The 26727-nt window shown below is 39.0% G+C and overlaps 1 pseudogene; it reads right to left on the bottom strand.

Annotated features, from left to right (window-relative positions):
* Positions 1-26: 26 nt before the first annotated feature.
* Positions 27-19524, bottom strand: LOC125118106 (ADP-ribosylation factor-like protein 5A; annotated as a pseudogene).
* Between the last annotated feature and the right edge of the window lie 7203 nt (positions 19525-26727).

Genomic DNA, 26727 nt, shown 5'->3' with positions numbered 1-26727 from the left:
AGTGTATGAGAAGAGGTAAGTAGAGATCAGCTCATCTTAAAAGGTGAAATCATCCTTTCCAGTCCTTCGCATAGTCTTTTGGCAGTAAGAGCACAGCCTGCCTGGATATGCCACTGGCGAGCTCTAAGAAAAATTAGTTTCAAAAACTGGGAGATGTCTGATGCATTCTTTAACATCTTGATTATTCGCAAAAATCAGCAATCCGGTTTTCCTTAGGTTCTCATGGGCTCTCATTTTAGAGAGTTTTCCGATTAACGAACTCCTTGGTCTGTACTGTCCACAACAACTATTAGAGACTCTGTGCTAGTATAGTAAGTGTTCCAGGAAGAAAGAAGAGATTCTGGGCCACTAATATCCCACATTGGGAAACATTATTAATTGCTATCTCTTCTACATTGCTTTCTACTGTAAGGGATAGAGTTAGAATTTCATTCACTGAAAGGTGGAGACCGGGACCCTTGGGAGACCTCAATAACCCTAGCTTAGGGTGAAAGGGAGGAGAAAGATGTGCTGGAGCCCATACCTCTGCTGCTCCTGCACTGCCTGCCAACCAGCTTCTTAGGAACTAGAGAGAGGCCAAAACCCAGGGCACCCTGCCATACCCAAGGCCCAGAAGCTGCCCCTGGGGCACTCTTCTGGCTTTGGTGATGTGGCTGCCATGTTGTCTGCATTGGTCCTCATGGACCACCATTGTTCTCTAGCTCGAATGACTTGTGTTAAAATTCAATACTTTTTTTTTTTTCAGATTTTTCAGATTGATCAAGTCTGCTATTGAAGGTTTCTACTAAATTTTTAGTTCTTTATTTGCATCATATTGTTCAGCACCACAATTAGTTTGGTTCTTTTTTATGATTTCCATCTCATTGAAATTCTTGTTTTGTTCATGTGTTGTTTAATTGATAGTGTTATCTATCTTTTTTCTCTTATAGCTAACAATTTGGCAGTCTTCGTAACAATTTATAATGCATATATTGTTTCCCTCAAGAAGAATTTGTCATCCAAAAATCTCACAAGCAGGCAAAGATACAGAGAAGAGTTTTCAGTAGCCTTGTTTTCGTAGGGCAACGTTGGAGATGACTTCAGCCTTCATCAGTTTCAGAGCACTTAAATTATCATGGTTCATTTATGCCATATAGCTATTAAATAGAATACCACACAGCTGGTAAGGTGGTTTTTAACATTATATACATTGCCATAAAAAGTTACTGAAGATGTATATTAAGCAAATAAAATGTACAACACAAAACGCATGTTGTGAGGCCAGGTGGCCACATAAACAAGATAGATGGTTAGATATAGCTGCTTGTGCATGCATAGAACCATCCTCGAACTATATACATAGGCTAAAGTGAGGACTTTTGAAAAAAAAAAAGTGGACCAAAAAATGGGACTACGCTTACTTTGGACTTTGTTGCCTATGAGATACATTAAAACAAAATAGGTCTATATTTATTTCAAAAAAAATTCCTAGCCTCCACATTGTATTTGTCCCACTGCCAGAATCAATGGATATGGAGTTAATGATCAGAAGTTTCAATGTGGTTGCTATATAAAATAAGGATGAGGCAATCCCTGGGTTTATTCTTTGTCTGCAGAGCCAGATGAAGACACAATATCAGGTTCGTCAAATACATATTTAACAGGGCTCACAATGTTCTTGACATTCCCAGATGCCAGTGACAAGAGCTCTATTTGAATACTGAAATAGAAATATAGAAGATACAGCATAGTATAAGGTAATTAAATCTTCCCATTTCCATAATGGGAGGCAATTCTTTGCCATGGAGCCATGTGGAAAGGTGAGGAAAAATCATAAATAGCTTCTTAAACTCACAGAAATGTACATTAATGTTCAAACTCTGCCAGCTTCCAACATTACTACTGCTAGTGTGCAAAAATGAGAGCAAGTATAAATGTTTCTGACACATTTTGACAATTTTTTCAATGCATATAAGCAGGCAGAAAAACAGCATCCTAAAAGAGCTTCCGTGTCATGTTGGCTACTCAGCCAGCACCCACAGTCATTTCTGGATGTGATTTCTCTTGTTCTAATCTATCCTCTCATAGTTCTGTTAAAACTTGACCCCATCTTAATACTTATTTCATGATCTTTTAATTAAATCCAGTTCAAAGAAAGGACTCGGTTCCTCAACCATATGCATCACAGCTGTGGCAATGGAAATAATTCTTGATTTAATGCAATCCGTTTTTTTTTTTTTTTCTTCTCTTGAACATTTTTGGTAAGAAACATAGAAAGCTAACAGAAGGGAAGGAAAAAGATGACTATCCAGGGGAAGTTATAGCTAAATATTGAAAGGAGAATGATTTGAAAAGGAGACATAGTCATGAAAATTATACTTAGGTAGGGAGAAGAAAATTTTAATAAGAGACTTCTGAACCAATAATTTATTAGTTAAGGATTCGTTTTTGAAATGATAAGGTTGACAAAATGGATGAAGAGCTATCTTCTGCTTTACTCCATTTCAGTTAAGGTGGGCGGTCCCTAAAATGCCCCCACACACACCTCCCCTTTTTTGAGTTGATGACCTAGTGTGAACCCTCCTCCAGTGTGGAGTGGAACTAGTGACTTGCTTCGAAACAGAAGACATCAAAAAAGTGATGATGGGAAGTCATTTCTCAACGTTAGCTTACAGAAAGACTCTGGCTTTCATTTTACTTGCCTCCTCTCTCTCTCATCTCATTCATGCTCTCTTTCTGCCATTGCTCTGGTGGAAGCCAATGATCATATTCTGAGTAATTCTTTGCCCAAGTCATAAGGGACAGATATCACTAGGCATAGCCAGAGAGGAACTCAGACCAGCTAAACATCAACTGAGTGAGCTGAGAAGTGAATTTTTTCAGGTCTGCCAAAGCAAGTCCTCCCTCTTTTGAGCCGTGTTAAAGAGTTCTTCGAGCAGAGGCTTCTCCGTATTCCTGACCCACTGAAACTGTGAGATAATTGTTGGCTGTCTTAATCCCCTAAGTTTTGGGGTAACTTGCTATGTGGCAATACATAAATTATTTCTTGAATTTTTAATAATAATATTTATAAAAGTTTCTTCAGAAAAGTGAATTTTTTCTGAAAAACTATGCTTAAGTTTCATGAATCATTCCATTTTACCTGTATGAAAGGAGTAAGCTCCCTATTTAAAAATATTAGAGGTGCTTATTTTTTTGGAAAATAAAAGGTAATTTAGTAAACTGTAATAACTTCACTTACTAATTTTGTTCAATATTCTTAGAACAAGAATTCCTAAGGTATGGCATCCTTTCAGGTGCATACTGTAACCTGAGATTTGGTAGCTAGGTCATAAATGAAAATATGCTGGCTTATGTCAACTTTGCTAGTTCTTTCTGTCAGGCACTACTCAAAGTGTTTTTTTGTTTGTTTGTTTTTTGTGGTTTTTTTTGCCATTTCTTGGGCCGCTCCCGTGGCATATGAAGGTTCCCAGACTAGGGGTTGAATCAGAGCTGTAGCCACCGGCCTACGCCAGAGCCACAGCAACCCTGGATCCGAGCCGCGTCTGCAACCTACACCACAGCTCATGGCAACGCCGGATGGTTAACCAACTGAGCAAGGGCAGAGATCGAACCCGCAACCTCATGGTTCCCAGTCGGATTTGTTAACCACTGCGCCACGACGGGAACTCTTGTTTTTTGTTTTTAACATCTATTACAATATATAGTCCTCACCAGAATAAGCTAATTAAGTAGATTTTTTTTGAACTCCTATTTAACACATGAAGAAACAGGCATGGAGGGCCATGGAGGTTAAGCCACTTGGCCAAAGTCACCCAGCAAGAAGATTTAAACTCAGGCACTCAGAATCCAGAACCCACCCTCTCAACTGCAACAGTATGCCAACTCCTCCGAGAACCATGTCCACTTCTGGGACTGCATTCCTCGAAAGGAGTGTTCTCTTTGATCACAAAGCAGAGAACTTTGAGATGATCGATATAAATGTTCACCAGGACGAACTTGCGAAGAACTGGAGACTCCCTGGGCGATATTATAATGTGAGTAGGGAAGAATGAGGACTCGACAGGAGAACAGCCTAAATTCCAATTTCCCTCAGCCAATAATAGTTATGTGTGTGATTTGGGTTAAGGGACTTATCCTCTCAGATTTGTGTCATCAAATGTAAACCAGTGACCATATCAGTCCCTCCCTCCTAGAGCTGGGGTAAATGTCAAATGAGATAATACATGGAAGGGTTAGGAGTAGTCCCTGCATACAGTAAGTGCCCACTGAATATTAGCTATTATGATGATGATGATTAATACCTGTCAGAAGAGAACAGAATTTAATGCAGAGTTTTAGGGTCTGTTCTTTCCAGAGGGAAACAGCTATCCAAATTAAGTGGAGAAAGTAGGTTAAAGGAGAGATACTGTGAAAGAAAGTAGCATGCATTGACCTCCTACAATGCCACCTAAAAGGTGCTTTACACACATAATTTTCTTTCTTTTTTTTTTTTTTTTTGCTTTTTATGTTTGGCATATGGAGGTTCCCAGGCTAGGGGTCAAATCGGAGCTATAGCTGCCGGACTACACCACAGCCACAGCAATGCCGGATTCTTAACCCACTGAGTGAGGCCAGGGATCAAACCCACATCCTCACAGATACTAGTTGGATTTGTTTCCACCATGCTACAGTGAAAACTGCACATAAAATTTTCTTTAACCTTCACAGCAGACTAAGTAAATAGTACTACTCTTTTACATATGAGGAAACTTTAAGACTCTAAAAGTTCCTTTAAAGGACAAACTTATCAGGCTTTCAAAAGCTGCCAGGTAACAGGTAGCACAGCTATTAGGCACTAGTGGGTATTCAAATCAAGGCATATCTGATACATACATACAATGGAATACTACTCACTTATAAAAAAAACAAAAACAAAATAATGCCATTTGCGGCAACATGGATGCAACTAGCGATGATATCAAGTGAAGTAAGTCAGAAAGAGAAAGACAAATACCCTATGATATCATTTATATGTGGCATCGTAAATATAACCCAGATGAACGTATCTACAAAACAGAAACAGACTCACAGACATAGAGAAGACTTGTGGTTGCCAAGGGGGTGGGGTGGGGTGGGGGAGGGACGGATTGGGAGTTTGGGGTTAGCAGATGCTAACTATTATATATATAGGATGGGTATACGGGGTCCTACTGTATAGCACAGGGATCTATGTTCAATATCTTATGATAAACCAATATGAAAAAGAATGGATATATGTATACATATAGCCGAATCACTCTGAATCTACAACAAAAAGTAACAAAACACTGTAAATCAACTACAATTAAAACAAACACCAAACACAAATCGAGGCACATCTAAGTCTTTCACCATGAGAGACTTGTGGGTTTAAAAGATCAGAGGAAATGGGGAATTACCTTAAATTGTGAAGGCATGGCTTTCAATTCAGTTAAAGTGTTCCTTATATTCCAGCTGCACATATGTATCCACTGTCTGCCTGGTGCAAGCTTCTGTGCAAGATACACACAGTTGTCAGGCAGGGTTGTACTCAGCCAAGGGAGAAAAGGGGTTGAAATCCATCCCATGGTCCCCTCACTAAGCCTTGAACCTAAAAGGCATAAATATCCCACACAAGAGCTATTTTTTTTCCAGTTTACACCTTAGTGAAATATGAACTAATGGAGGCACTAAAAATACGGTGATGAATATGACCTAATCCCTGCAATCCAGTAAAAATTCAGATGGTGCCTACATGCCCAGATAGAAAGAACCTTGATTCTTTAGTATCTAAAGATGTCAAGTGAGATTCACTGGGCCTAGGGGTAAAGAAGCAGGTGGAATTGAGATATAAAATCCTGAAGAGGCAGCCAGAGGTAAGCTGCCCCCAAAAGGATCTTGGGTACAGTAAACTGTGACCTGGAAATATATCTACCTGTAGCCCAAGATTAATCACTCTGTGAGATTAATTTCTTACACTCTTCAAACTTCATACTGACGGGGAGAAATGCAGGTAGTTATGGCATGAGGGCGGGGTGGGCTTTGGATGTACAAGGCTATCACTTCAAGAGGAAACTTGGGGTTCATCTCAGTCCAGGAGTGGAAGCAGCAAAGGAATGCAGGGTGGCCTCTGCTGTTCCACCCCAATTTATTTCTTACTCCTTACTGAGTAATTTGGAGCATTGTTTTCTTCTTTAACTTTACAATTCAATTTCCTAAATGAAATTATAGCAACATAAGGCTAACTATGACTATAATTATATACTTTTTCATCTCATGGAACATGGACACAAAACTCTAATGAGGAGTGTTTCTCATGAAACAACCAAAGACTTCATGTTATATTTTAGAGAAAGCATTTGATCAGGAGTAAGAACTTTAATTTGGGATTCTGAATGATCAATAGCAATGTCATTTCAGTTGTGAAAGACTCCTTTATTTCCTGAGAACCTTTCAAGTTATATAAGAGGATCTCATCTTTAAACCTATTAATAGTTAGGGGAGAAAATGCATTTCTTCTTTATTAGCTTTGATATACAAATGATGTCACAATTATAAGAAATTATTTCCCAAGTTTTTTTTATGGCAAAGCAACAGTCGTATTTACTCCGAGGCATTTTCCAGGTGTTACAGCATTCAAAACAAGCAAAAGCCATAGCCGTATGAGAAGGTGTGGGACACAGATTTAGGCACAAAAAGAAGAATTTAAGTGCTGGCAGTCAGGCGGATCAGTTGGTTTGCAATGGAAACTCACACTGGTATTTGCAATGGGGAGGTTTTATTATAAAGATGCACTTCTTAAAGCATAATGAGCAGCAAAAAATAGAAATTGTAGAAAGCGCATGACCCTTGGGATCTAGTCCTGCTATTGAGATCACGTGCATACTTCCCTTCCCCCATCATTTCCCCCATTGCAAAGAGATAAATTGCTTCCCTGTGTATACTTTTTTGGGGCCACACCTGCGGCATGTGGAAGTTCCCAGGCCCACAGCAGTGATCCCCAACCTGGTGAACCACCAGCGAATTCCTGCCTATAATATTTTAACAAAGGCTTTTATCCACTTAGAAGTAGACAACCAGGTAATCAAGAGGTAGATATTCAAATGGTTCAGTGACAATTCCATTGAAAATTAAGAAAAAGATATAAGGTGAAGTAAAATGAAACAGAGACATTGTCCAACCAAAAGAGAAGCAGCAATGCTCTGTAATAGTCATCACTAGCCCAGTGGTTCTAAAAATTGGGCATAACCTGGAGAGAGATGTTTGAGACACAGATTACTGGACCCAGAAATTCCCAGAGTTTCTGATTTAGTAAGGAAAGGGTAGGGCACAAGAATGTGTATTTTCAGCAAATTTCCCAGGGCATGTACCAGTGTATGTGAGATGCTGTATTAGTGATACCCCTGTGTCAGCAGATTTCTCAGTGTGATGTTTGGCTGAGTGCAAATTGGCTTTCAATTTTTCTCATCCATAACTTAGAGATCCTGTGCTGTGCTGGAACCAGGCAGGCAGGCACTAATAAAGGAAGGAAAAGGAAACCACCCAGAGCTCAATTGGCTTTGTAAACTACTGACTTTCAATCCATTAAATAGCTGCTGATATTAGGTTATTTTGCCATTCCTTTCTGAACCTACTACTAGGTATTTCTGTTGCTGCAGAGAAAGGAAAATGAAAACAAGGACAAAGCAAACAAACAAAACCTGGCTTGATAAGATGCAATATTACCGAGTAGATTGCTGTGTTCCATAGAGCAATGTACCATATTGAGATATTAAAATGGAAAGAACACTTGAGATAAAAAGATAAAATGTTTGTAGCCTCACAAGGCACTGCTTTATAAAAAGATTAAAAACTAATTCACCTTCCTTTCAGCAGAATAACGTCTTGTGAGAAATAATACAGGATTTGAAATAACTGGAAGTTTATTCTTTTAAAAATGCCTTAAAGTCGTGTGTTCACTGAAAGCATCAGTTTTGAGAAATCTCTTCTCCATACCATATGACCTGGTCTTTTGTGTGTTAATATGATCAAGTGCCAAGCAGCTGCATCTATAGATACATGACCCTAGGCATTTGTCAAAATCCACAGAACTTCACAGCACAAAGAGTGAACCTTAATTCTATACATTTCTAGTAAATAATTGATGATGGACTGCAGACTATGACAAAAGAATTTGACTCTATTACAAATGTGTGCAATATCCTCAATGAGGAAAAAGGGGGAAAGAGATGCTAACAAAAGTCATTTTGGAAATGAGTGGAGATGGTGATTAAAGGGAAAAGAGATGGTATTACACACTGTCCGCTAACACTAGTTGGTAAAATTATTCCCCATGGAAATACAGGTTGACAAGTCTAAGACCTATACACACACAAACACAGTAGAGTTAAACAATTAACTAAACAAATGGTGGCAGCCAGGTTTCCTGCTACTGGAGCAGGAGGTGATAGACAATGGGAGCAGACACGAATGATCATGTGGTAAAGGATTAGAGGAGGAAACATCCGTTTGAACTCATGTTTAATTAAATCCTGATAGAGGCATATAGATCTGTATATACTCAGATTGGTATATGCACATATATCTCTTTATCAGCAGAGAGGGCCTAGAAGCAATGACACCTCAGTGGCAATGAGCATACCCAACACCCAGAGTTTGCTTTTTCCTATTAACCAATAAAAGGAACCAGGGCTTCTTGGAGAAAGGCTGATTCGTAGATTGTGGCAGGTAACATACAAGAGAAGCATGGGGCATCTTTTAGTGCCACAAATGAAGGAAATGCTCAAAGAATCAGAATGATGAGAGCCTGTGAAAGGGACATAGGAGCCAACTGGAAGAGCTCTTGACAGAGTCTGTACTGATATGACTGAGTAAAGAAAGAAATGGGAGAGAATAGACAGGTCTCCCCCTGGAAGATTTATCTACACACTCTGCTCTCAAGGAGGTGGAGCATCATGAAGGTTGTGCACAGTGATTTCCTTCCAAAGTGTAGAGCATGGAAGGGGGGAGAAACCTGACAAACACTGCCCCAGCCAGGTGGCTAACATCAGTGAGAAGAGCCGTGGAGAACACGTACCCTTGATGTGATGAGAATGGCACGCACCTCTGCGGTCTTCCTCTCCAAAACCCATCACCTCCATCTAATAGTAAAGAAAACCTCAGAAAAATCCTCCTTAAGGAGCTTTCTACAAAACACCCATCAGTAAGTCTCGAAACTGTCACAGCTATTTTGCTGCTTTGTAGGAGACACTGGCTAAAATTCTCAAGCCTTGTTTCCCCTCGCCTCAGAGACTGAGGTACTGCACATGGCAGTGGTATGGGTGGTACCCATTTTGGGGAGCTCGTTCTACTGCAAGGACACTGGTGCAGCCAAGAGTCATTTTGGAATCTTCACTCTTGTTTATTGGTGCTGTGACCACCAGCCTGTTGGCACAAGCTTAAACATTGAGGAAATCAGCTCTTTTCAGGGCCTTTCTCTTAGATTTGATCAAGTTTGGATCTATCTTGAGAGGTTAATCTGTACCTAAAGGGTGAGAATTGCCTCCTGCTCCTGAGCTGTCTTATACTGTGGCTACCAAATAAATCAATTCAACAAAAAGCTATGAGAAAACTAAAAAACACTGAAATAGAATGATGTGGGAGTGGTCAAGATGGCAGAGTAGAAAGACCCTCAGGAGTTTCCATGGTAGTGGCTCAGTGGTAATGAACCCAACTAGGATCCATGAGGATGTGGGTTCAATTCCTGGCCTCACTCAGTCGGTTAAGGATCTGGTGTTGCTGTGAGCTGTGGTATAGGTCATAGACACAGCTCAGATCTTGCATTGCTGTGACTGTGGTGTAGGCTGGCAGCTCCATCTCTGATTCAACCCCTAGCCTGGGAACTTCCATATGCCAGGGGTATGGTCCTAAAAAGACACACACACACACACAAAAAGACCCTGAGTTCACCTCCTCCCACAGGCACACCAAAATTACAACTATTTGCAGAGCAGCCAGCAATGAGAAAGACCAGAAGACCAGCAGAAAAGATCTGTAACTAAAAATATAAAGAAGGAACCACAAGGAGATGGATACAAGTGGAGACATGGTATAGTCAAGACCCATATGCCCAGGAAGGTGAGTCACAGAAGGGAGGTTAATTAGAATTGCAGAGGTTCTCCCTAAGGACCATTGGGTCTGAGCGCTACACTGGGCTCGCCAACCTGGGGATACTCCATTGGCAAGATGAGCCCCCAGAACATTTGGCTTTGAAGGCCAACACGGCTTACTTTCAGCACAGCCACAAGGCTATGGGAAACAGACTCCATTTTTTAAAGGGCACACATGAAACCTCACATTCTTCCAGCCCAGAGTAGAAGCAGCAATTTGAAAGAAGCTGAGTTAGACCCACTTGCTGATCTTTAAGGGCCTCTTAGAGGTAGGAGGCAACTAGAACTCTGGGGACACATGCTGGCAGCAGCCATTTTGGGCAGCTCGTTCTACTACAAGGACACTGGTACAGGCAAGAGTCATTTTGGCATCTTCAGTCTAGTTTGTTAGTGGGACCACCAGCCAGTTGGCACAAGTCTTTATATGATGATAGATAGTAACTATATTTATCGTAATGATCATTTTGAAATGGACATTATGTTGTTTGCCAGGAACTAACATAGTCGCTTTTGTTTTGTTTTGTTTTGTTTTTTAGTCAATTATACTATTTAAAAAAAAAAAAACTCAGAAAAAGAGATTAGATTTGTTGCTACCAGGGGTGGAGGGTCAAGAGGGAGGTCATCTGGAGAAGATAGTCAAAAGGTACAGACTTCTGGTTACAAGATAAATAAGTACTAGTGATATAAACTAAAACATGATAAAGATAATCAATACAGCTGTAAGTTATATATGAAAGTTGTTAAGAGTAAATCCTAAGGGATCCCATCGCAAGGAAGGAAAATATTTTCTCTCTTTAATTTCGTATCTATATGAGATGATGGATATTCACTAAACACGGTGATAAATCATTTCATGACTTATGCAAATGAAATCGTTTTTCTGTACATCTTAAACTTGTGCCGTGCTGTATTTCAATGATATCTCAGTAAAAAGTGAAAGAAAGAAATATGAAATGATATAATAGGGAGTGAAGTCTGAGAAGAATCACTGAAGGAGGTAACAAGTTGAATTGGGACCTAAATGGAAGTGAAGCCATGTGACAGGAGGGAGGAGCTGTTAGGGCAAAGAAACCGCAAGGGTAAAGACTCAAAAAGGGAAGGAGTCTGAAGTAATGAAAGGAACATGGTGATCTTACCTATAGAGGCTTGGGAAAGGTTGCTAGTTGAGATTAGAAAAGCCCCATTTGTGTCAAGGGCAAGGTCCATTGTTTGCCTTTATCTCTAGGCAGTGGTATCATTTGAGGATTTTAAGTACCAGAGGGGTGTGACGTGATAAGCTTTTTCTTAACCTTTTTTATTGAAGTTAACACACAAATATACATTAAACTTAATCTTATTATATACAGATTAAAGAGCTAATTCATTGATTCATCAATGACTACCCAAGTGTTTACGTCCCCCCTCATCAATATCATAACTCTGAAAGCTCTGCCTCTCCCTTTGCCTGTAAAAGAAAAATCATTTTAATTGAACCATGTTTTAAAAAAAAAAAAAAAAAACCCACATGTCATATGTGGCCTATTGGCATAGATTCTTGTCTCTGCCCCTCTACTTTCTTTTGGCACACTCAAAAGATGAAAAAGTAGAATGGCATGCAAAATAGCTTTCTCTTAATGATCTTTTTCTGCTCAGATATTTTATCCCCATTTTATAACTAGACTGCTGGGTGCCACCAATGGCAGAGAATTCTTAGGGAGAAAAATTTTCTCCAACTTTTTTTTGCTATTAATATTTTGGTATATTTTCTTTAATCTTTTGTTACATATTGGTTCCTTTTTTAATACAATTTTGCACTATGTTATAATTTGCATACAGGAGCATTAACTGCTTTATATATTTCAGTGGGTTTTGGCATATTCGCAAAGTATGAAACTATCACCACTGTCTAACTCCAGAACATTTTAGTTAACCTCCATGTGAAACTCTGTACCCTTTATCCTTCATCACCCCCTAATCCTCTCATCCCTTTCCCATCCAGCCCTAGGAGACTACTAATCTACTTTCCTTCTCTACAGATTTTTCTAGTCTGGACATTTCATATAAGTATAATCATATATGTTGCCTTTTGAGTCTGGCTTCTCTCATTGAGCATAATGTTTGCTAGGTTTGTCCATTTTATAGTATGAATTAGTACTTCATTATTTTTATGACTTAACAATATTCCATTGTATTGATATACCACATTTTATTTATCCATTCATTAACTGATGGACTTTTGAGTTGTTTCCACTCTTTGGCTTATTATGAATAATGCTGCTATAAACATTCATGGACAAGTTTTTGTATAGACATACACTTTAGATTCTCTTGGGTATATACCTAGGAGTGGAACTATTGGGTTATGTGGTTTAACATTTTAAGGAACTTCCAAACTGTTTTCCAAGAGGCAGTGCTTTTTATATTCTCAACATCAATGTATGTGGGTTTCATTTCCTCTACATTCTTGCCAAAAATTACTATTATCTATGTGTTTGATTATAGCCATTCTAGTGAGTACTGTCTCATTGAGGTTTTGGTTTGCATTTCCCTAATAAGTAATGATATTGAACATCTTTACAAATTGTATGCCCATTCACAAGATTTTTGTTATGGCTTTGTGCAACTGTTTTTTGTTTGTTTTTGCTTTTTAGGGCTGCACCCACGGCATTTGGAAGTTCTTAGGCTAGGGGTCGAATCAGAGATACAGCTGCTGGCCTACACCACAGCCACAGCAACGTGGGATCCAAGCCATGTCTGTGAGCTACACCACAGATCATGGCAACACCAAATCCTTAACCCACTAAGCAAGGCCAGGGATTGAACCCACATCTTCATGGATACTAGTTGGATTTGTTCTCACTGAGCCACGACGGGAACTCCCTGTGCAATTATTTTTAAAATCAGGTAAGTTATAAAAATACACTGATACTATTTTGTTTCCTAATATGTAGCCTTTTTGGGTGTTCCTCACTTATTCATGACAGTTTGAGTTATTGTCCATATCCCTTCATTTCAGCCCAAGGACAACTCTCTTTAGTATTTCTTATAAGGTCAATTTGCTAGCAACAAATTATCTTAATTTTTGTTAGTCCATTGTGTACCCTAACTATTATCCACCCCCTCAGACACCCCCAATGTTCAACAATTGCCTCTAGTTGCTTTCAACAAATGCTCCCAAGAGAAATACTGTTCATACTAGGCAACCATTTCTTGTGGTCTTCCTACACATCATATATCTTTTCCCTAAAATAAAAGATGGGAAGAATGATCTTCAGAATGAGTCATTCAACCACAGATTGAAACAGCACTTAGAGAAAATGGAATAAGATGGTATGGATGAAATATAATTTATGTTCAAGGAGCTCAAATATTGATCATATCTCACAAAAATAAACTAGCTCTCTTACATTTTTTCCTTAATAAGAATGAAAAATCACCCAAGATATGCTGAAAACTTTACTTACATTGAGATGAAGAATGTATGTCCCAGCCATCCATCAATAATAACATTACATGTGCTTTCTAATTCCTACACTCCAACATGTATAATTACCCTTTACAACCCAGGAAGAAAAGAGCTTGCCTGGAAGTGGTTTGTTGTTTTTCCAAGCTTAATTTAAGATAGAAAGTTGTAAGGTATCAGAAAGCACAACCTAAGGTAATTACAAATATGAAGGAAAGGGAGTTTCCGTCGTGGCTCAGTGTTTAACCAACCTGACTAGGAACCATGAGGTTGCGGGTTCGATCCCTGGCCTTGCTCAGTGGGTTAAGGATCCGGTGTTGCCGTGAGCTGTGGTGTAGGTCGCAGATGTGGCTCGGATCCTGCGTGGCTGTGGCATAGGCTGGCGGCTGCAGTTCTAAGTAGATCCCTAGTCTGGGAACCTCCATATGCCGTGGGTGCGGCCCTAGAAAAGACTATATATATATATATATATATATATATATATATATATATATATATATATATATATATATATATATGGAAAATACTGATTATGTATATGGAAGTTTGGCATCCAGAGTTCATCTCAAGTAAACTAAAGACAGCTGTTAACAGTCTGTTAAAGCTCTGTAGGCACATCTGCCAGGCATTGATGAGTAACTCTGAGTTTCTGGCAAGTTAACATTTTCTCACCTCTCAAACCATGAAAGCAGCACTTGATCCACATGCTATAATGACAAGCCTGGCTTACTGTCTCCACTGTCAGAATCTTCTGCAAAAGCCACTTCACTTCTGCCTGCAGGTTTATCCTGGTTTGCAGCTCTAGGGCAAAACCTAGCTTCTAGATGAGTTAAGTATAAGAATCACATTCATACATCCAAAGTTCTGAGGTTCAGTATCAAGTCAGACACACTGCTATTCATACTGACCACCCTCTGTTTCAGTAAGTAGCAGGATACTGCCTCTATCCCTTATGTTCAAGGCCATGCTCAAAACATTATTCATATACCATTATAGCATTATACAATCAATCAAAGAGGAAATTAAAAGAGCCGAAGAAAAGGAAATGCAAGTTTTTTCTACATCACTTTTCATCTGGTTTCAATAAAAGAATATTCATCATTATATTCCGTGTGCTTTGGTAGATCAGATACTCGTGTCAGAGAACAACTAATTAGTGAATAGAAGCCCTATGTTCAAATGGTGGCTTATCACAATTAACTGATTTTTCTCTGCTAGACTCAGCTTTCACATCTGTTTAATGAAGACAATCATTATTGTCTAGATTAAATGAAAATAGGGATTTAAAGCACTAGGCATCATTCTTGGCACCTGTTAAGCTCAGGAAATCTTACTGGTGGATGAGAAGGTAGAGGAGGAGGAGGAAAAGATGGTAGAGGAAGAAAAGACAGAAGAAAAGTAAATAGAAGGGGGAAAGAAGTAAGAGTAAGAAGTGGTGGCGGTTGTGGAATGGTGGCAAAGAACATAGGTTTCAACCACAGTGCCTGTGTGACCTCAGTCAAATTTGTTCATCACTTTTGAGCTTGCCTCAGTTTTCTAAAGCACAAATCTAGCATCTGATCATAACTGGTATGCATACTCATAGGATTGTTGTAAGAGTTAAATGAGATAATGGACATGAAAGCACTTTAATACCTACTAAATTCAATAAATGCCTAAAAGATTATTCTACAAAAAGTAGTCATGTTAGGCAAATATGTAATAAAGATCTAAATGTGGCTTAACATAAAGCTGCTTCTTAACCTCCTCCATAACATTTATATGGATCTGAATTTGGCTTAGAGAAGCAGCCAGGTGTGATCTGACCGCTCCTTAGGGTTTTTCTATAGACAAAACAGAGTCTTGCCTTTGAAGTTGGCTTGTACCTCAAAAACTGCAGAGTAGAACTGGTCCTTATATTAAATGAACACCTTTATCTGTATTCATGGATGATCTCTTCCAGATCTATTTTGAATTCTGTGGAGGATGATACGGATTGGACAAGTATATGAAACTAGATCAAATGCTCTGGGAATCCACTCATTTAAAAATTAAATGTATCAAACTGTTTTTGCTTTTTAATGAATGTATTTTTGGGTGCTAATAAATACACTTTTAGCACCCAAAGATACAGCCCATGAATGAATTGAATTACCTTTAAACATTCGATCTTTAAAGAAAACATTTTTAACAGGTTATCTAGACCCTTCTATTTTTAAGATGGAAGGGTACGTGGTGGCATGGCCCTCTTCTCCCACCCAATCCTTGACTCTGACTCTAAATAACATTTTTTAAAATTTTTTGTTATTATAGTTGATTTACAATGTTGTGTCAATTTCTACTGCACAGCAAAGTGACCCATTCATACGTATATACATTCTTTTTCTCATATTATCTTCCATCATGATCTGTCCCAAGACACTGGATATAGTTCCCTGTGCTATACAGTAGGACCTCATTGCTTACCCATTCTAAACATTATAGTTTGCATATACTAACCCCAAATAAATACCTTCTTTAAAACATAAGGGCAAGCTTTCCTTTCCATGCTCAAACCACCCAAATTCTAGGATCTTGTTTTCAGACTGATCTGCCTCATTTCTAAAGCCTCATAATTTGAGAAATTGGCACAACTGAGGTCTCAGAATTACACCCATGCTCCCTTGGTCAACCAATGACTATGGGATAGGTAGGTAGGTAGATAGAAGGACTTTCAGAAAGTTCTAAGAAGAAGTATATATAAAATCATCATTGTGTAGAATCATGTTTCCATCATTTTTCTTATGAAAAACTAAGTAGCACTGGATGATTTATGAAAAGACTACACTTTGATGTATGACAATTTTTCTGTTCTAAAATATTCTAGGTCTTCAGGCATTTGAAAGTTGGTTGAGACTACAGTTATGTATTTTTACAACAGTATTTACTTGTCAAAAAAGAAAGCCTTTAGTAGAGCAGAAATTAATGATTTATAGCAAAGGTAGAAACTTAAGAAATCCTAGGAGTCTTGGACAGGATAGCATTGTCAAATGTCACCTCACCTCTCTGGAACTCAATTTCCTCATCACAGGTTGCCATGTAAAATATACAACTCCCAGTTAAAATGGGATTTTCAATGAACAATCATTTTTTTTAATGTTTCAATAATTTTTAATATAATTAAAATATAACATAGGACACAACTATGCTAAAAAATTACTCACTCTTTACCTGAAATTCTAATTTAACTGGGAGTCCTATGTTTTTATTTGCTAAATCTAACAACCCTGTGGTAACATGGGAAGTTCAGGAGTTGACGACACAGGTAACTTCTAAAGGCTGTTCCAGCTGGTAACATCCAGATTTCCATTGCAGGACCAGCCCAGCAAACTTTCTGCATATGTGAATCAGATATGAGTATATGCTTGTAAGGCAATGGTTCTCAAACTTCACTCTCCTTTAGAATCACTTGGGGAATTTGTTAAAAATATCAAGTCCTAAGGCTTGATTGCTGATTCACCAGTTCTGCCATGAGGGTAGGGAATCAGCACCTTTAACAGGTAACCCAGGTAATTCTGATGCAGGTGTTCTAGGACCATACTTTGAAAAACACTGCAACCTTCTCTTACAAATGCAGAAATCACGACTACCTGGATGACAGAATTTCCCCACTCATCACTCATTTATGAACATAATAAAAATTGAACTATACTGTTCTAACCACACAAAAGACCCACTCTGAATTACTCTGCTAATACCTCTTTGACTAACACACATTTAATGCTAAATTGCTCATGAAATTGGGTTTCATTAATTTTTGTGAAAGTGAGGAAAATTCTACTTAATCATATTCAGATATGAATAAAAGCATTATCAAAAAAATAAATGCACTTTCTCTTAATAAAGGGAAATGACTTGTTGAATATTAGGCAAGGTAATGATAGAACAAACTAGAAGGGGGACGCAGCAGTGTGGGGAAGTGTTCTGACAAGACAAAGCTAATTATTTTAATCCAATTCAATCTGTTCTTCGGTTGCAACTCTCAAAGGTCAGCGAACACTACATAAAACTCCTATATGAAGGTCCCCTCCAGGGTGGATTCAGTACTCTGCAATAGCCTTTTTTGTCCTAATTTGGTATTTCAATACTTCCCCCTTTGGAGTGTGTCTAAAATTAACAAACACTCATAGACTGGTTTTTTTGTCTAATGAACAACCAAAATTGTTGGCTTTGGGGGTCAGAACTAGATTTCGATTGATCATGAATAGTGTAAATCCTTTGTGTGTGCAAATATCACCGAAGGACACACCCGCACATCCAAAGATAGCTAGCAGGGGGAAAAAAGTACCTTAATTGTTACAGGCAAGAAACATGTTTTTGTAAGATTTTCCCACGGTAACAACTATCTTTGATTCTCTATCCTGAATTAACTCTAGTAGGTCTGGATTTCCATCTTGTCAAAAGGAACTAAGATGAATCTGTTACAAAGTGGTGGGGTAGCATTTCCTGGGTATTGTTTTCACTATGTGGGAATGGTAGCAGTGAATTTAACAAAACAGAAGTCTCACTCTGGGAGTTCCCGTCATGGCGCAGTGGAAACGAACCTGACTAGGAACCATAAAGTTGTGGGTTCAATCCCCGGCCTTGTTCAGTGGGTTAAGGATCTGGCGTTGCTGGGAGCTGTGGTGTAGGTCACAGACATGGCTTGGATCCTATGTTGCTGTGGCTGTGATGTAGGCCGGCAGCTGTAGCTCCAATTCAACCCCTAACCTGAGAACCTCCATATGCCACAGGTGCAGCCCTAAAAAGACAAAAAGACCAAAAAAATAAAAATAAGTCTGATTTTGGAGCCAGAATTCTTGGGTTTTAATCCCAAATCTGCAACCTGTTAGCTGTATGACCCTGGAAACGTATACAGCTTCTCTTTGCCTCAATTTCTACCTGTCTAAAATGGGGCTAGAACCTTCCTCATTAGTTGTTCTGAGGATTAAATTGCAAGATGTGGGTAATGTTCTTACAATAGTGCCTGGTGCCTGGTCAGCGTAGAAGTGGAGGAGGGGGTTGTTGTTGTCCTTATGCTTCTGGTTCATGGCCTTTCCCAACATTCTCCTGGCTGGCGGCGACCCTCACCTACCATTTTATTCACGGTTCATCCTAGGCGATCCAATATTCTCTGTTGTAGCATGTTGAATTCTCAGAGTATAAACTAAGATGTAACTACAAAGTAGTCAGCTTACTTTGTGTCATTAGTTTATTGGCCTCGTCAGTACACTGGGTGGGTGGGTGTTCAAGATAACGAAAAGCACACAGTCTCACAATGCTGAAATTGGCACGGCTCTGGAAGATAGAACCATTTCCTTCCCAGTACCATGCTTAGGTCTCCAGGCTCTTTTTGGAGCCCCAATCTTTGAGACAATTTGTTTTATTTGTCTTTCAAGGCCAAGCCTACATGTTCACTGTCTGGTTATGTCTTCATTTCTAAAATTCCCTGCTTTTCATTGTTACCTGTAGTCCTAGAAAATCTGGCTTCTGCTTTGAAAAAATTCCTGACTTTTAAGTGCAAATAGGTTCTCACACAGCTCCTTTTCCTAATCTTCTCCTCCATCAATTCTGACTCAGTGTGACTTATGCTTTGAAAGAAACTTTACCAGGCTTTTCTCAAAGTTCTGTGTACCCACCTGCTTCCAGCAGTTTCACTGAGCCCATCTCATTCATAACTATGCCCCCAAGACTAATGACAATGTCTGGCACAAAATAGAAAATATGTGTCCTAAATGAATGAATAGAAACTAGTGATCTATCTCCATCAATACATATATTTCCTTTTGTTTGTGCCCTTCCCTCTTTGTTGACATTTTGCTTAATTTTATTTTATTTTTTATTATTTTAATGAACTCATTACCACCCAATCTCTCCATCAATACTGCTTTGGCCAACATTTTCTTCAATTCTGCTCTTTACACTGAGCGAGTAGCAGATCTGTTCATGCCCGGACATCCTATTTCTACCCAAGAAAATCCCATCCACATCGCCAAAGCTTGGTTTGCCATCTAGGCAGTTAACATACTAGAGAAACTCAATGCATTATACTTTATTTCTAGGTCAAATCCTCTATTTCTAACCAGATTCAAATCCATCATAACCCTTAAAGAAAAGATATTTACTTCAGAAGCCAACTCCATGATAAACAATTCCTACCTTTGTCTTGGATCTGTATTTGCCCATTAACCCATAAGGCGAAAAACACTATGAGATTAATACTTAATCATCAACATCTCCAGTAATGGCAGGAAATGCCAATGTAGTTGTATAGAGGATAGACAAAGGCACATTTGGGACACAGTGGGTGACATTTAATCAGAAAGTAGCTGGAACCTGCACAGTAGTTTGTTAGGTGATTCATATGAAAGATTGGTGCAGACTTTCAGTTTGCGTCTTGGGGAACAAGAACACCTAAATGTCACCTGGATTCAGACAAGAGATTTGTTCCATCCAATACTGAATCTCTCAAGTCTTGTGGGAGATGACCTTCAATGGATAGGCATCGTCCCAACTTGATCTGCCAGAATACCTTGCAGGGGGGCTTCTGAAAAAGGGTACTTGGCTTAGATGGCAGGCTTGGTTTGAGCGGAGAGATTTCTAATGACTAGTCTCATGAAGCAGAATCGATCAGATTTATTTATTCATCTAACATTTCCATGTGGGTTACCTATAATGCCAAATCTTTTTTTTTCTTTCAAAAACTTTTTGCTTTTTTATAATCGAGATAGTTTAAAACATCTTCTCTAACTTTGATGAAGCATTACATTCCTTTTTTAGAAAGTGAAATTGCTGTTCTCAAATGGAAACAAATTTTACATCAAAGAGCTTGAATTCAATGCGGAGGGGAAAAAAAGCCAAATATGTAAAGCATCTAGCAGCTGGCACTGATATTGGCAAAGGCTGTCTTGAAACATGCAAAATGAAGAGATATGAGGTGGTTTTAAAATAATTCCAGAAGTTTCACACCTTTATTTTAATTATCTGAACATTTAACCTCAAGTGTCCCTTATCCTGAGTTACAGGAAGACCTAACCCAAAAGTCCCCTTAACTTGATATAAGGGAGACCCAATCTATGATACCACATACCTATTTGTTTAGAAATATCTAGATAATTAACTGCATTTTGCAATCTTCCTCCAGATGCTTAGCAACATGGAGCCAAAAGTAAGGCCAGTGAGAACATGTGTAACCTTTTCCAAAGGGCAGAGAAAATTGTTCTCAAAATATTTTGTGATGGAGAGAGAAAGAATGAGATTGTGCTACTTTAATACAATTACAACAGTAGTGTACTCATAGGCTTAAAGCTGCCTGGATACCCAGAGCCTAGGCAAACTTTTAGAAATGCAGCTAAGATCCTCTTACCATAATCTGTAATCACTATTGGTTATCTCTCTGTCGGCAAACATTAGCTTGGTTAGAAGGCCACATTTTGACACAAATGCGATTAGAAAATTGAAAGATATATTAATAATGTCTCTTGAAAAATCACCTAAATTGTCACTAAAGAAGCAAAATATTAGGAAGCTGTACCTGTTAAGCAGCAAACTCTGACCTAATCATCTCAAAATAAGAAACAAAACCCAAACAACCCCTCAAACAACCAGACCCTGTGGTGATATTGATTCCACGGGCAATGAGATTTTCAAACCGTTCAACTTCAACATTCCCCATGACTAGCTCTACCAATATCATACCTCTGTATAAGTGACTGCATAGGAGAAGGAGAGAGACAGACAAGGAGGGACATGGGAGAGTGAGGGCTAGGAAGGTGGGAGGAGGGAAAAGAGAGAAGATAGAATTTTCATTCAAATAGGAGGACCTCCGTTTCAGGCTGGCAGATAATAACCAGTTTAAGATATTTTCATGTAGCTCAAGCTTCTGTTTTTGTTGTTTTTTTGTCTTTTGAGGGCCACACCCGTGGCATATGGAGGTTCCCAGGCCAGGGGTCCAATCAGAGCTGTAGCCACCTGCTTACACCACAGCCACAGCAACGCCGGGTCTGCAATCTCCACCACAGGTCATGGCAGCACCGGATCCTTAGCCCACTGAATGAGGCCAGGGATCGAACCTGTGTCCTCATGGATGCTAGTCAGGTTCATTAACTGCTGAGCCATGACAGGAACTCCTCAAGCTTCTGTTAAGGCCGTCTGCCTGGGGTTGAATCTAACTGATAGATGTGTCTGGCTCCCAGGCCCAACCTGACAGAGTTGGTGTGGGGAAGGGAGGCCTAGAAAGATCCACCCTTCTCCAAACAAGGATTGGCTAGCCATCCTTTATTCAGCAAGTTAATGGCAGACTCCAGAGTTCCAGACAACTGAATCAACCCTGTGGACTTGTACAAACAGGCCGCCCACCAAAAGTACTAATTTGACCCGAGTCTCTTTTGTCCGGTTTGCTAAGCAAGCGACTGCCACAGAATGACGACAGACTCCTTCATATGGATAAGAGATTCTCACAGCTGAGGAGGAATGAGGGGCAGAATATATCTTTTCATCTTTCACAGGGAAATAATGAGATCTCATTGGTAAGGATGAAATGGGAATCTTGCCAGTGATGAAACAGCCAATGTGGTTGAGAAAGAGTATCTGATAATAGAGAAGAAAGGAAGTAAATTAAAGAAAATGAGACTACCAGTGCAGGATCTGAGTACGAGTACAAATTAATGTTGGCAGAATGGAAGAAATAGCAGAAATCCGTGTGACAAACCACATGTATAACAGATTTCCAGTAGTCTTTTATGTGAAAATATTTGGGTGCACAATTTCCTTGTCAAACCAGCTATTCAAAATTCTAAACCAAGATTTTCTTGGTACGTGAATATGGTTTTCTATTTCCTTTGTGACATGATATATTTGACAGATGGATTAACTCCATAAGACACTTTACTTGGGCTTTTTTTTTATTCAACATACAGATTAGGGAACCTGATGTTTAAAAATATGATCCATGTGATTTCTTTCTAGTTCTATGGGTTAGTGGAAAGAAGCAAACTGGTTTTTTTCACATGGTGGTTGGTTCGAGGAAATGTCTTAAATATAATAATTATGTCTCATAGAAAAACACTTAATCCATGAGCTCTTCAACCCAGCCATCCAAAAGAAACATTAGGCTAGTTTATTGCTATGCCAAGCACACAAGCTTGTTGAATTTATTTCTTTTGATCTGCCCATCTGAAAGTCTATCTTATATGTTTCCAAGGTGAAGTTTCTTTGATCTCCTATGACCACGAGAACTCAAGTTCTCTCTATCTCTGGAAATCTCTGGCAAACAAACTTTTTATAAGGCTTTGTCTATAGGACACTTACAGGGCAAAAAACAAAAAGGCTTTTCAAACCACACTAAGACACTTCACACCCATCTATTCAATTGTACTTGTTCAAACAAATAGACAAGTTGTACTAAATGATAAAAACTAATGAGTTTGGCCTAACACTTCCCCCACATGCTGCATCTAGAAAATAATAAGCAATGAATTGATAATGAGATATAGGATGATGGATTTGCTTGTGCACAGAATGATCAACCCTCAGAAATAATAATCCATCACTACAAAGCAGGAAGATGTTATACTGTGAAGACAGTTTTTAAAGAAGAATAGAGGGAGAAAATACCAAACATGGATCTTGGATAGAAAAACATGCGTTAGGCTTTGGCTTGAGAACTTCAGCTCATTTAAATTCAAGTGAGTTGACTCTCTGCAATATAATTGTATAATTCCTAGAAATTTAAAGACTTAGACTGTCCACTGGGGAAAAGCCAATATTGCTCTCTTTGAAATCACAGAAATCTTACCTCCACTCGGGAATGTCAAATAGCTTTGAAATTGATGTGTGCAGTCATTAAGCACGAATACTTGACAAAGCTTCTTTGATTTCATAGATTGTAAATCCCTGGAACACTGCAAGAAGCCATTTATGAAATTGAGCTATTGATTGTCCTGATCTATACAGTGATTACTAGAGGCAGCCTAATGAGTAGGTGCTGCTGCTACAGTAGGCTTAAGAGGCCCCATAAAGGGCTCCAGCCAAAAAGTCTGTTCCTTTGTGCCTGAGCATCCTGGTCTGACCAAGTTCTTTATTAAAATGGCAATGTTCTTGTGTAGGGACACAGCCCCAAACATTTTTCCTTCACTAATTCATTCACTCTTAATAAATATTCCATTTCTACTCAGCCTTGCGTACTTTGAGAGGGTTCAAAAATAAATAGGATCTGATCCCCTACTTTCAAGAACCTTATCACCTTAGTAGAGGAGATATAACACGCAGACACATAAGCATGAATTCAGCAGAAAGGGGAGGGATTAGTTGGTAATTAAGATGGTGAATGAAAGCTGGAGTAGGCCCCTGCATCCTCATAGATACTAGTCAAGATGCGTTACCACTGAACCACGATGAGAACTCCTGTAACAATATTTTTTAAAAATATTTTTTCTATTATTTTTAGGGAAAAAAAATGTATTGAATACAAACTTCAGGAGGTAGGGAAGACAACATCCCAGTGAGAAGCAATTTGCTTCTGACTAGAAAGCATGCCATGCATGCATATAATCTAAGTATTATTAAGAATATAGGAGATGGCCTATTCTTTGCCTGGGTTATTCTATTTAAGCCATCTCACTAAGTGCTACATGCCCCCTCCCATTGCACATGGAAAATTGCCTAATGGGTAGCCATATTGTTTCCATCACATACTCCTGTAATAGGTCTGCTAAACCTTTTTGCCAGACATGAAAATCATGTGGTTGGATTTCACTGCTCCAGTCACTCAGAGATAGTGTTTTTTTATTTGTTGATACAGGTTACAACACTTATAACAACCTCAACACCACTGCACAATCTTAAGTATAGAATCTCAAAATAAAATATTCCAGATCCGTCTAGGATATTGCACCCCAATATCCAGCCCACTTCTGTGTCCTCATGACCACCTCACTCCTTCCCTCTCACCCCCCACACCACAAGCCCTGAATTCTACTCCATTACAACACTACCGATCTCAAATTTGGGCCTGAGGGCACGATTCATGAAAGTCTTTGTAGAGGAGGCCGCATTTATGATGAGTCCCAAAGAGTAGGTACCGATGGGAGTAAAAAGAATGGATAGTTTGTGTGGTGAAAAATGCACGTGCTAGGTGTTTTATAAACATCATAGTTGGAGTTCCCATCGTGGCGCAGTGGTTAACGAATCCGACTAGGAACCATGAGGTTGCGGGTTCGGTCCCTGCCCTTGCTCAGTGGGTTAATGATCCGGCGTTGCCGTGAGCTGTGGTGTAGGTTGCAGACGTGGCTCGGATCCCGCTTTGCTGTGGCTCTGGTGTAGGCCGGTGGCTACAGCTCCGATTCGACCCCTAGCCTGGGAACCTCCATATGCTGCGGGAGCAGCCCTAGGAAAGGCAAAAAGACAAACAAAAAACACGTCATAGTGTTTCTCCAAATACAGTGGTTTTTAAATATTGACATTTCTTTTTTTTTCTTTTTGTCTTTTGTCTTTTTTGTTGTTGTTGTTGTTGTTGCTATTTCTTGGGCCGATCCCACAGCATATGGAGGTTCCCAGGCTAGGGGTCTAATCGGAGCTGTAGCCGCTGGCCTACACCAGAGCCACAGCAACGCGGGATCCGAGCCGTGTCTGCAACCTACACCACACCTCACGGCAACGCCAGATCGTTAACCCACTGAGCAAGGGCAGGGACCGAACCCGCAACCTCACGGTTCCTAGTCGGATTTGTTAACCACTGCGCCACGACGGGAACTCCAAATATCGACATTTCTGAACTCAGCCCAAGCCCTAATGAAAAAGAACCCCCTGGGAGTCGGGGATAGGGATCTATATTGTAAAAATCTTTCTCAGGTGGTTCAGATATACTTCAGGATTCTGTATTATAGACTATAAAATCCAAGTCAAAACTTTTTGCATGCTCTCAGACATCATGACTCATGAGTTTAGAGATGATGGCAACACATCAATAGGCTCCCATCATTTCTAAGAAAAAGTTGCCTGCTCTAATATTTTCCCTGTTTTTTTCAAGACACTTTTGAGAAAGATGATTTTATTATGCAGCTGGGAAATAAAAGAGTTCGGCAGACTACCACAAAAGGAGATGGAAAGTAGCCTAGTGGGATGGTGAAAACATCTGAAAGACCAGTTTTGGATAGTTAACAGTTTTGCTGTAACTTAACTTAATGCTCAGGCTTTGATCTGAGTATGAACATTTACATTGTATATTCCCAATCTGTTTTGGAAGGACCTCTGGCAAAATGACATAAAATAGAAATTCACTATATTTACATAGAATTTGAGATAAATGAAAATTAATTGCCCTTTCAGCTAATTCATAGTGGACTCATAAAAATGCTATTTTATTCTGTAAGGCCCTTCAATATTCAGACTCCTCCAGCATACCATCTGTTCAGTCTTTCGGTGCATCTGCAAGTTCCATCTCAGTGACAGAGAGACATTGGAGAGCTGTACAGCTTTAGAATATTTAAAGAAGACTGAAGTATTTAAAAAGTATACTACTACTGAACCGTCTCATGATGCTTGTTCCTAATATGTGTGAAGTTTAGTCAATAAAGTAATATTTGTGCTGCCAATACAGACTGTTGATGTTATTTGTCTTGATTCAGAAATCAAGGATGTTACTTTTCTTCATCAGACATTCTAGTTGAAATTGATAAACCTTACAGACAGCACTGTGAATCTCATCAAAGTTTATAAACTATTAATCAAAAAATCTCAAATATGGGTTGATCTCATACTTCTATTAGGGGGCAGATTCCTTTTCTAATTTGAGATGCCAGAATTTATTTGAATGAATTTCATCATTACATGTAATAGCTCATTAGGTATTCAGGAAGCTTTTATAGTTTCAATTTTAAATGTTCATGTCAGCATTTTGAACCTCTTTTCTTTCCTCTAGAGAAAGGAGAGTAGATTTTTTCCATAGTTAAAAATTCTCTCCCCCAAAGGTTTGAAATTAATCTGAATCAGAGAAAAGTCTAGATTCTTAAGGAAAGCCATTCTCACATGCTAACTTATTAAAAATTCCAAGTGGTAAAATTCCTATTACAACATTGTCCCACAGGACACCTACAAAAAAAATTTAATGACTAACTCATTAAAATGTATTTTATTGTTAAATATTCAATATTGTGGCATTGA

Source organism: Phacochoerus africanus, chromosome X (genome assembly GCF_016906955.1).
Source record: "Phacochoerus africanus isolate WHEZ1 chromosome X, ROS_Pafr_v1, whole genome shotgun sequence".
Taxonomy (NCBI): domain Eukaryota; kingdom Metazoa; phylum Chordata; class Mammalia; order Artiodactyla; family Suidae; genus Phacochoerus; species Phacochoerus africanus.
This window is presented reverse-complemented; position numbering and strand designations above follow the sequence as displayed.